The sequence below is a fragment of the Tupaia chinensis genome, unplaced genomic scaffold (assembly GCF_000334495.1).
Source record: "Tupaia chinensis unplaced genomic scaffold, TupChi_1.0 Scaffold142808_1, whole genome shotgun sequence".
Classification (NCBI taxonomy): Eukaryota; Metazoa; Chordata; class Mammalia; order Scandentia; family Tupaiidae; genus Tupaia; species Tupaia belangeri.
In genome coordinates, this window is record NW_006202654.1 from 596,835 (window position 1) to 609,512 (window position 12,678).

Consider the following 12,678-nt stretch of genomic DNA (forward strand, 5'->3'; position numbering starts at 1 on the left):
CCAAGCGCGCCCACGACAGGTGTCGGCCGGCTCCTGCCTCCTGCCTCCTGCCACCCTGCCCCTCCCGAGGCCATGGAACTCGGGCTGCTTGGGGCTAGGACTGGGACTGCTAATGCCTTCAACGTCTGCGAGAAGGCGAACTTGCATTTCCAAAAAAGAGACTTTTACTAACTTTGAAGGAGGTGTGGGCCTGACTCTGGAAGGGAATTCCTAACAGGCTCCCGGGGCAGGGCGGAGTTTTTGGAAAGCCCTCCTTTTGGGAGTCTCAAATATGTGGACCCTTACAGAGGGCAGTACTGAAAGGGGCCAAGAAATGCTGTCTAGGGGAACTGCTGAGGGCAGGAAGCCAGGCTGGATGTTGGCCCAACCGGGCTACTTAAGGCCAACTGAATCCCAGAGGGCTTCCAGGACCCCTGCCTGTCCCCGGAACCATGCTGGAGGGAAGAAGTCTTGAAGAATCTGCTAGAACGTGAGCATTGACTTGGGATCTAGGCTAGATTTGAGTGTGTGTGTGTGTGTGTGTGTGTGTGTGTACACACACACACGGGGGGGGGGGCGAGGTGCTGCTTTCTGTGTCTTAGTTCTTAGGTGCAAAATGGAAAACGACACTGCAAAGACTTAGAAATTTTAAAAAGGTATACTCTAATCGCAAACGCTGCCAAGTAAACCAAATCATTTTTAGCACACACTAGAGGTTCACAGTAAAGATGAAACCAGCCTCTGCTCTGAAATCTCCTCATCAAAACCCACACTTAAAATACCTTGGAGAAGATCAGCATGTTCCCTCCCCAGCCCTGGTTTTCTCTGATTAATGTGCAGCCTCCCACAAGCTGAATCCACAGGCAGGTTCTGGGACCAGAGTGGAGACTCCAGACCTGTAAAAGCCATCAACCCAAGCCCCAGAGGAGTGGCTATAAAGTGAAAGGATTTGGGGTGGCTTGTGTCAATTTTTTAAAAAAGTGTCACACTGTACTAGACCCTCCACCTGCTCTGTGTAGGGGAATGGGGTGGAAAATACAGTAGGTTGTGAACTCTGTGAACATTTGCTTGCCAGAAATAGAGACAGAAAGAGAGAAATCACCCCCTGGGGGGATGGCCATGCCACAGTCCCTTCTCCTCCATTCTCCTCTCAGGATCTTGGGCATACACGTACATGTGCCCGGCGTGAGCTTAAGCCACTGGGTCTGGAACTCGAACCATGGTTGGCTACATCGGAATCCAGCAACATAGCCATTACACCAACTGCTGGTCCTATCATTTTCATTTTAAAACAATCGGCAGCAGAATTGTAACTGGCAGTGGGACTATGAAGTTAGGAGTGCAGGTGTCCTAAGGAATGGACCCATGGATAATTCTAGGATAATTCAGCTGCATAATTCATTTATACCTACTAAAGCTGATCATCTGCCCACGCAATTCCACTGCCAGATATGCAGAGAAATGAGTGCAAATGTCCAGGTCATAAACAAGAGCATACATGATATCTTTCGGCATATTTGCTCAAATGGAGACAATCCAAATATACACCTAGTGCATGATAAACCAACTGTAGTCTATGAACACAATGAAAGGAAAATGCTACCAATACACACATGACATGAATGACTCTCATAAGCTTAATGTTGAGAGAAAGAAATCAGATACAAAAAAAGTAGATATTGTAAGACTCCATTTCTTTATTCTATACCTGAAATTCAAATGTTGAACTGAAATGGGCAAGTTTTGTCCATGGTGATAGAAGTGAGAATAGTGGTTTCTAAGGTGTGGAGGTGGTATTGACTTGGAAAGAGGAACAAGGAAACTTTTTGAGGGTGCTGAAAATGGTCTCTATCTTGATGAATATAGTGGCTACAAGAGTACACCTATATGTAAACATTCATTGAGTGGTACAGTTAAGATTGGTGCAATTAACTTCACTACGTGTATTTTATACTTCAGTAAAAATTACGATCAATTTTAAATCAATCCCCTGCTAGAAACAGGAGCTTCCAGCCAGAATGTCGCTTGTTTTAAGAGAAAGTCAATTTAACTATTTGTTCAGTCTCTCGTTCTCCCTGTAACCTGCCCTGCACAGTCTCCATTCCTTTGCCACGTGGGAGAACAAAGCATGCCTATTCACCTAGAAGGTCTTTCTGACATGTCCAGACAGAGCTGGAAACATGACACACCAGAGTTCCCTCTTTATTTTAAAAAATAATTTTTGTAATGTTACAAGAGGGCATATAGGCTCACCAGAGAGACAGAATGAGAAAGAGGGAAAGTGAGAAAACATCCCCATGGGGCATAGACATGATCATTCCATAATCCTTTCTCCTCCATCTTTTCCTCCTCTTGGGATTTTGGGCATGCATGCATATATCCAGTATGTTTTCCAAGCCAATGGGTCCAGGGACTCAAACCATGCTACCAGCCATATGGGATCCAGCTGCCTCAACCATTATGCCACTAACTGGCCTTCCTTCTTTAGTTTCACTATGTTCTGCTACTGAACATAAGCTTTAGAGTGAAGTTACCGAAGACCCTTGGGGTAAGGTAGAGAATCAGCCTGAGCTTTGCCACCAGATCTTTCAGAGAAATCCAGTCCGGGCAGTCTAAGGAGAGCATGTGCACTTAAAAAATTATTCAGGGCTGGCCCCATAAACCTAGTGGTTAAAGGAACCAGATCCCACAGGGCCAATTGCAGTTCAAATATAAATGGAGAAGGGACGGCGGTGTGACCACACATTCCATGGTGAGGGGGTGCTTTCTTCCTCTCCTACTCCCTGTCTCCCTTTCTCTTGTGAGTACATGTGCCCTCTGGCACTAAACAAAAATAAGAAATGATTAAAAAATCTGAAAAACCATATTGAATAGATGATCATGTGTATAAAGTAGCAATATAAGAAGGATACATGGAAGTAGAGATGTGGTAATAAGAAATTTTGATCAGAGTTACAGGTCAATGTTTAAAATATACTTTAAATAGACTTAATAGAGCTAATGTGTGGAATTCAAATTGTTTAAGATCGGACAGACCTCTTAGAGTTCTACAGTCTGTTAGCCCCTCCCCCCCTTTTTAAGAGAGAGAAATTTTGCCATAGAGCACATGTGTTAGCCAGAGAGACAAAGAGAGACAGAAAGCAAGAAATCACTCCCTAGGGGAGATGGCCATGTGACAGTACCTTCTCTTTCACTTTCTTCTTGAGATTTTGGGCATGCACAAAGCACCCTACGTGAGTTTGAAGCCACTGGATCTGAGACTCGAACTACGGTTGACTACATGGGAGTCCAGCAATGTAACCATTACATCATCCACTGGTTCCTCTAGATTCCTTCTTGAGCCTTGAGCATTAAATAAATATGCTGAGAATTGAAGAGATGGATGATTCATCCTGGGGTGAGAGAGTTTGCAGCATGGACAGATCATTTCTTTTCCTAAAGACTTTATCCAATCTCACAAACCTTTGAAACTCAGAAAAACCCTATTGTTTTTGAAAATTTCACCACGCCTTAGTAATAACACTTTAGCAAGAAACACATTAGAAAACAGTAATAGTCATCTTGAAAATGTAAGTGCACAGTTTGGGAATGTTGGATTTTTTTTGCCTTAGGGTACTGTTGAATGACTTGATGACTTAATACATTTCCCCAAAGCAGAATATAAGTAAAATCTAAGAGGATCAGGTTTTCGTTTTTTTGTTTTGTTTTGTTTTGTTTTGTTTCTTTTGTCATAGGGCACATGCACTCACTGGAGAGAGAAAAAATGAGAAATCACCACCTGGGGGGATGACCATTCCACAACCCCTTCTCCTCCAGTCTCCTCTCAGAATTTTGGGCACACATGAACACACACCCAGTGTAATTTTCAAGCCACCAGGTCCAGGACTCAAACCCCACTTGGCCATGTGGGAGTCCAGCTCCTTAACCACTATGCCATCTGCTGGCCCCAAGGACCTTGGGGACCAGCAGTTAGCGTTAATGGCTGTGTTGCTAGACTCCCAAGTAGACGACCGTGGTTTGAGTCCCAGACCCGGTGGCTTAAAACTCATGCTGGGCGCGTGTGCGTGCATGCCCAAGATCCCGAGAGGAGAATGGAGGAGAAGGGATTGTGGTGTGGCCATCCCCCCGGGGGGCGATTTCTCAGTTTCTGTCTCTGTCTCTCTCTGTCTGTCTGGCGAGCGCACGCGCTCTATAGCAAAAACCTGTCCAAAAAAAAAAGAGAGACAACTTCCTCATGGACAATGATCAAAAGACTACATAAGGTTGTTTTTATTTTGGAGGGGGCTTCGTTTTTGTTTTTCTTTTTTAGTTTTAAAATTTACATTTAATTGTCATGCATCTTTACAGTGTACAAATTTTTTTTCCAGCACAAATACAGTGCTTATCAATCCAGTCAAAGATAGTACCATATATATTATAATCAACATAGAACTTTTCATTCATGTGTTTGTTAAATTTTTCCCCCTGATCCTCTTCCTCCCACCCCATGTTGTACACCCCCCCCTACCCCATGTTGCCCATCCCCTCCTATACTGTCTCTAGTATTTACAGTTGTCTTCCCTATTGTACCTTCTCATCTTTCAGTTTCTGCCACAGAGTGCATTGGGTATATATTGAGCAGAGACATATAATGTCTCTCTTTTATGTACTTACTTGCTTCACATAGCATTAAGTCTTCCATATTCATCCACTTTGTATCAAATGCCAGTGTCTCATTGTTTTTTTTTTTTTATTCCATAGTGTATATATGCCACATTTTTTCAATCTAGTTATCTTTCTTGGGTATTTGGGCTGATTCCATGTCTTAGCAATTGTGAATAATGTTATCTCTCAACATTAACAAAAATCAACTCAAAATGGATTAATGATCTAAACATAAAACCTCAAACTATCAAAATGCTGGTGGAAAACACATGGAAACATTGGAGTAGGCAAAGATTACTTAAATGAGACCCTCCAGGAAATAATCCCCAAAATAGACAAATAGGACTACATGAGGCTAAAAAAGCCTCGGCACAGCAAAAGAAACAATAATTAGCATGAAGAGACATTTCTCAGAATGGGAGAATATATTTGTAAATTGTGCCTCAGATAAGGTATTGGTAACCAGAATATACAGGGACCTCAAGCAGTTTACCTGAAAAACAAAACAAAACAAACAAAAAAACTATCCAGTTATAAAATGGGCAAATTAACTGAACAGACAACTCTCCAAGGAAGATATATGAATGACCAAAAAAAATATGAAAAAATACATAAGGTTTTAAAAACCCAGTGCTCCACCTCATATTATTTAAATATATTCATAATTAAGCCCATCTCCCCTAGGGAGTGATTTCTTGCTTTCTGTCTCTCTTTGTCTCTCTGGCTAACACATGTGCTCTATGGCAAAATTTCTCTCTCTTAAAAAGGGGGGGAGGGGCTAACAGACTGTAGAACTCTAAGAGGTCTGTCCGATCTTAAACAATTTGAATTCCACACATTAGCTCTATTAAGTCTATTTAAAGTATATTTTAAACATTGACCTGTAACTCTGATCAAAATTTCTTATTACCACATCTCTACTTCCATGTATCCTTCTTATATTGCTACTTTATACACATGATCATCTATTCAATATGGTTTTTCAGATTTTTTAATCATTTCTTATTTTTGTTTAGTGCCAGAGGGCACATGTACTCACAAGAGAAAGGGAGACAGGGAGTAGGAGAGGAAGAAAGCACCCCCTCACCATGGAATGTGTGGTCACACCGCCGTCCCTTCTCCATTTATATTTGAACTGCAATTGGCCCTGTGGGATCTGGTTCCTTTAACCACTAGGTTTATGGGGCCAGCCCTGAATAATTTTTTAAGTGCATACTATGCATGGGCATTGTTTTAGGCCCATTTAACTATATATTAACATGTGGTGTCAAAATTCAGGGTTGATCATTTGGAGTGATGGGGGACAAATAAAAAGTGAGTGAGAAGTAATAAAGCCTCACTTCAGAATGGAATGAAGTTCGACCAATTCTTACTTAAAAGTATACTATTTTGGTTTGTCTTTTTTAAAAGTAAATCTCTCTGATGTTTATAGTTCCCCCAGAGAGGACTCAAAAATAATCTCCATGAGTTAGTCTACCAGCATCACCTTTAAGAGCAAATGTGTCATGCTAACAATGAAATTTTCATGTCTTCCTATCCCCAAACCTATAGCATTTCCAGTACTGAATGCTGCTTCCCTTTCTGCCAGAGTATTTAAATTAAAATCCTTGGGACCAGCAGATGATATAACAGTTATGGTGCTGGACTCCCAAATAGTCTACTGCTGTTCAAATCCCAGACCCAGTGTCTTAAAACTCATGCCAGGTGGCTTAAAACTCATCTCTTCTCCTGAGAGGAGAATGGAAAGGAATTGTGGCATGGCCATCCCCCATGAGGGGTGATTTCTCACCATCTGTCTTCCTGTCTCTCCAAGGAGCACAAGCGCCCTATAGCAAAAATATCTCTAAATAAATAAATAAAATTCTTGTTTGCATTTATTCAGTCTGCCTGTAGGTTAAGTTAACATTTAACATTTTCCACATTTAATCCCATGCCAGGATGAATACTTTCCTTTTTTTTTGGGGGGGTGTTAGGAAAACTTTACCTAAATCTGTGGAAGCAAATTCAGGTTAGAGTTTGAGGAGAAGCTGGCTGAAGGCTCACCTGAGCACTAAAAACTTCTTAGGATCTCAGAATGAGTCCTTCATTGGAGGTCCAGCGCTGCTATTGTCAACAGAGTGGCTATGAGACCCTTTTGCGTAAGGAACTCCTTCCCCAAAACCTACTGCCTACAATCTTCCATCCTACTGTCCTGTCAATCCAGTTCCTCAAGGGTTTTAAAATTTTGGAAAGAGAAAAATTTGGTGACACATAATGTGCAGTGTAATGTTTTATTACAAACCAGCTACCCATCTAACTTTCACTGAGGTCAAGGAAGAGAATATTACTAGTACCCCAGGCCTTCGGGGTCCCAGGGCTGCATTATAATACCTTCCTCACAGCCCTGGGCAGACACTGCCTTATCTTTGATAGGTTTCACATGCTTAATTCCCTTTTACAGCAGGGCTTCTGAACCCAGAACTACTGACATTTAGGGTCCAGTCTTGATTGTGGAGGCTGTCCTGTATACTGTAGGATGGTTAACAGCATCCTTGGCCTCTGCCCACTAGATGCCAGTATTGTGTCTTTCATCCCGTAGTGACAATAAATGTCACCACACATTGCCAAATGTTCCCCAGGGATATGTGGGGGGAAGGGAATGACCCCCGGTCAAGAACTACAGCTTTTTAGGGATTATGCATCCATAAATATTTCAGCTAGTATTTGCCTGTTTCCTAACTTTATATAAACAGATTCATAAATACATTTTTATTACATCTGGCTGTTTTTGTTCCACATTATGTTTTTAAGATTCATCTATATTGCCATATGTAGCTGTTGTTTATTTATTCCCATAGCTGTTGAGTATTCCATTGTATGTGTTTACCACTATTTGTCTTTATTTTTGTCCCTGATGAGAGAGGGGGAGTGGGTGAAGGAGAGGGACATAGATAGGTATTTTTGACAGGGTTTCATGATGAGAGCCTCCTGCCCTAGCCTTCCAATTAGGTAGGATTAAAGGTGCATCCAACCATGTCTAGCATGTTCAGATTGACTTAGGAACCAAACCCGGGCCTCCGATGTGCTACCAGCCTCCTGTGCAGTGTCACTGCACACTATAGTGATGGGCCTATTTTTTCTTTTTAACTGCTAATGGATATCTGTGTCCTTTCCAATTTTGGACTACTGAAAACCACACTGATTGAACATCATTATACATATCTCCTTGTGTACATGTATTTTTACAGGGTACAAATCTGGAAATTAAATTGCTGGGTCATAGTCATGCATAGACAATGCCCAAGAGTTCCCCAAACTGATAGTATTAAATAGAATCTTTATTTATACTACTTCATGAACATAGTTTATATAAAGACTGAATGTAGCTCAGAGTTGTCTCTCTTTTAGTTTTTTTTCATGGGGCTACAAAGATGAAATAAAGGAAGTCAAACTCCAGGATCAGAAGAAGAGCTGGAGAAGTCACTCAAGGTTGTCCTTGTTCAAAAGCACATGTATTCTGTGAATGAAGAAGGCCCTCTCAGCAGCTCTGGCATTGGCAATGCCCTTATGATTCACCTATACAGGGCAGCATGAGCAGGAGTCATTGGGACACTGTTGAGGCTTTTGAAGAAGAATATATCATTGGATAAAAAGCTCAACACACTGGGGAGATGGCAGTGTAAATGTCAGTGCCACTTCAAGACTTGCCATTGTACTCCACAACTATAATTTCTTCCCTTCCTCTTAACTGTGCCAGAGTTATGGAGATAGGAGGGATCCAGGGAAAAATGAAGGCCCTTGTTCCTTTCTTGAGATGAGTTAGAGTCTAAGGACAACTCTAGGCACAAGACCAGTGAATTAGGAATTCATGATGATTCGAAGAATGGTGCCCAGAACTGTGGTCACACAGGACAGGCAGAGAAGAGAGAGAATGCCCAGTACAGCCTAGTTACTGGTGCCTGTAGTCCCAATCACTAGTACAACAAATATTAAGAAGTCATGCATCAATTAGATCCCAGAATGTGGTGATTCAAAAAGGCAGGGAGAGCAGACAAGTGAAGTAGGGAGAGGATAAACAGTAGTCTCCATTTGGTAACATTGGTTTGTCCTATTCTTGCCATTTTTATATTTTCACTGGAGAATTGCTACTCAGTGCCAGAGAGCCAGGGAGAGTGCCCTTAAAAAGTACCCATGGAGAGATGTTTCTAAAATAAATATTCTATTCGAGGCTCGTTAGGCAAAAAGGAGAGGCTGTAATCCATCCAGCTATGACTTTCCAAATAACAGTTTGAGAATCAAGAAATGACTTCTTATTTATATCCATAATCTAATGTTAGTCTATTGCCTTTACCTCTCCAATAACAACCCTCCTTTCATCTGCCTGGTGTTTCATGTGTCTAAAACCTGCAGAATACCCATGTCAACACCAACACTGTGAAGGCTAGAATTATCCCCTGCAATGATATTGATTCTACTATTTATTACACACCGACATCACAGACCCTCTGTTAAACTAGATCCTTTACAAACAACAAATCTGAATTCTCAGAACAACAGTCCAAGGATAGTAGAATTATCTCCATTGTATTCTCATGGGTAATTAACTTATTTTGCATATCTAGTGAATGGTGGCATTGAAATGTAAATGGAGCAGGACATAGATCTCTTTGCATGCCATTCTGATATGTTTCAAAGAGGAGGCTCTTTTTGATAATTCAGACTCATTCTTTAGACTGCCATTGCCCCATCCATTTATCCACAACAAAGGATGATCTGATCCGAAATGGCAAGAGTGCTGAGGTAGAAAAGCCTTATATGGACAATACTAAATTTATCCTTTAATAATCTTGACTTAGTAGTCCCTCTCATACCCAACAACACACTTTCTTTCAGTGAGGTGGGTCTTGCAAGAAAACAATGAGAAAGCTCTCCAGAGCAGAAGAGTAGGGCTGAGTCCTGGGACTTGTACATCAAGCATATCTCCACCTGATGTGTCATGTTGTTGGAAGGCTACCAGATGGAGTAAAAATTGGACCATTTGTGTGATCAAAACTGACAACTATAGAGTCCTCTGGCACACTGCCTATTAGCCTAAAGAAACCAGTTATAACCTCAAAAAGCTCCTGCCTTCAGAGATTCAGCAGTAGTACCAATGATGACATTTGGCATTACTCCGGTACCTGGAGGTTTCAAAGCAATTTTGAATATAACAGTGCACTCCCCCAATTACTCTATCTTGTGAGTATGATAGGGTGCAGAACATAGAAGGCAAGTGTTAAGAATATGTTGTCAAGAGTATAATAAAATGAGGAAAATAAAACAGAATGTCCTTCTACTGCCAAGTCACTTAACCTGTCCATGTCCCATTAATCCAACAAATAGAGAAGATAAGCCAGGGATTTCCAGATCCCCAAAGAATGCTTGGTACATAAAGGCCAAACATCAACAATTTAGCAGAGCCTTCTTTGCCTTGCTGCATATGAGAACCAGTCCAAGAAAAATGTTCCAAGCCTAATTTCTTGATTCTTTGTCTTTAGGATGTTTTATGAAGGTAGTTCTCAATCATTGGAAAATGTGTTCCCTAGAAAATGTTTGACATGATACAGAGGTATTTTTGGTTGTTCCAAGGGGGAGGGGAGGGGTGGCTATGGGTATCTAATGGGTAGAGTTCAGAGATGCTGATTCATATCCTATAATACACAGGACAGCACCTCCCTCCCCACTTACACACACACAGCAAAGAATGATCTGGCCCTGAATGTTCATAGTGCCTAGGGTGAAAAATATCTTACTTTATATTCAAATTTATTCTAGTCAAAATAATTCTAATAAATCAGAATCTAAGCATCAAGGTAGGACTTTTTCATTATTTCATTTTTGGTTGGTTATCATCTTTCTTCATTGTCATGCACATAGCTCAGATAGAGAGATACTACCTGGAGAAATGGTGAGAATTCTTCTCCCTTTCAGCAGAAGATAGCACAAGAGCAAACGGACCAGAAATAAATGGCTAATCAGTGTTCATGAAAGTATGGTTTTCAGGACCACGTGCATTAGCATCACTTGGGGTGGGGTTTTAAAGAACTGATTCTAAGGGCTTCCCTCAAACACACTGAATTAGAATCCTTTGGAGCACCACCTCAGGACTGGCGTTTTTGGCAGGATTCCTTGACTGTCATTCTGTGCAACACAACTTGGGAACCACTGATACAGTGGTAGAAAAATTCAGACACTTAGTCTGAGTGACTTTTCCAAGGTCATGCAGCTGGCATGAGACAACACCGGAAGCCATCTTGGGTTCTGAATTTAACGTTAAAAGAAGGTGGGAAATATTCCCAAGTGTATGACTAACAAGAAAAAATAAGAACCATTTATAACTATTGAAGAAATGAACATAACATTTGGCCCAGTTCAGCACAAACCAGAGCCCCCTAAATAACTTGCTACATTTTCCTGTGATTTTGTCAAGTGTTCTCCCCATTGTCTTCATGACTTAGAGTAAAAAGAACACTATACATGACTGACTTCTTTGAAAGCTCTTAGGATAACTAATTTCCATTAAATTTTACTTCCCAAAACCACAAAATTTTTTTTCACATTAACATGTCAGAAATGACAAATGTATATATAAATTACACAAAATATTAGTTCTTTTGATTTTCCAAAGGGAAAACCCCTTCAGAATCTACTGAAAAGCCTTCATACCTACAAAATGATTTGTCTTCTCTCATCTTGGCAAAATAAAATTACAAGCAACCAGTTCCCTGGTGTTGATGAGAAAAACTGAGATTTGGAACAAAAGAAAGCTGTTTTGTACATCATAATAGAAAATGTGACAACTTCAAAGGTATCGGTGTGCATTTCTGTAAGACCCCATTCTTGCAGTAGAATGACTGAAAGAACAGAAGATATTCAGACTGTGAAAATTGAAGGAGGACATGAAGACAATGATGAATGATTTAAAAGGATGTCATACACAGGAAAAGAGTCTTGCCCATTTTTCTCCAGAAATCTAGAAAAGAACCAAGGGTAAAAATTATGAAGACTTAGATTTTGGCTGAACATAAGAACTTTCTATATATGACCTATCAATTCTACTCCTAGGTATATAGCCAAGAAAAATCAAATCATATCTGCAGTTGGGAACAACAAAAATCTTGTACATGAATACACATAGTAGAATTATTCATTAAAGCTAAAAGTTGGAAACAGTCCAAATGTCCATGAGCTGATGAGTAGGTAAACACAACTCAAGGTTAGCCATAAAAAGTAATGAAGTACCATATCACGATACAACATGAACCTTGAAAGTCTACACTAATTGAAAGAAGCCAGTTACAAAAGACCACATTCTATATGATTCAATTTATATGAAATGTCAAGAACAAGCAAATCCACAGAAATCAAGAATAGATTAATGGTTGCCTAGGACTAGGAGGATGGTGAGATGAGGAGGGGAGGAGATGATAGCTAAAAGTACAGTGATTCTTTTGGGAGTAAGGAAAATGTCCTAAAATTGATGGTAGTGATGGCTGCACAACCTTGAATATGCTAAAAACCACTGAATTGATCACTCTGAATGAATGAATTGTATGACATGTGAATTCTATCTCCATAAATCTGAGAAAAGGAAGGAAAGAAGAGAGGGAGGGAGGAATGGAGGGAAGGGGGGATTTATATTTTAATACATCAAGTAGTTCAAGAGAAGGAAGGCTTCTGTCCCATGAGGTGGTGATATATTATTTTCTGGCCGTATTTAAGCTGCAACTAGATGACCATCAGCCAGAAAAGCTGCACCATGTGGGCAGTTTTGCTACAAGACCTCTCATTCTAGTGTACTGGTTAGTATTTCAATGTTTTATCCCTTTCCTATTTCCCTAAGTAGAACGTAAGTGGCACAATGCTAAAAACTGGCTCCCACTAATTCATTCTATGTGTTCTTCTATTCAGTCTTTCAGTGTTAGCTGATGGTAAGACCTTGAGCTATTTTGCTCTCTTGATAATATATTGGGTTGTTGGGAAAGTCATGATGCATTTTTTGCATAGAAAAACAGAAAAATGCGTCATGACTTTCCC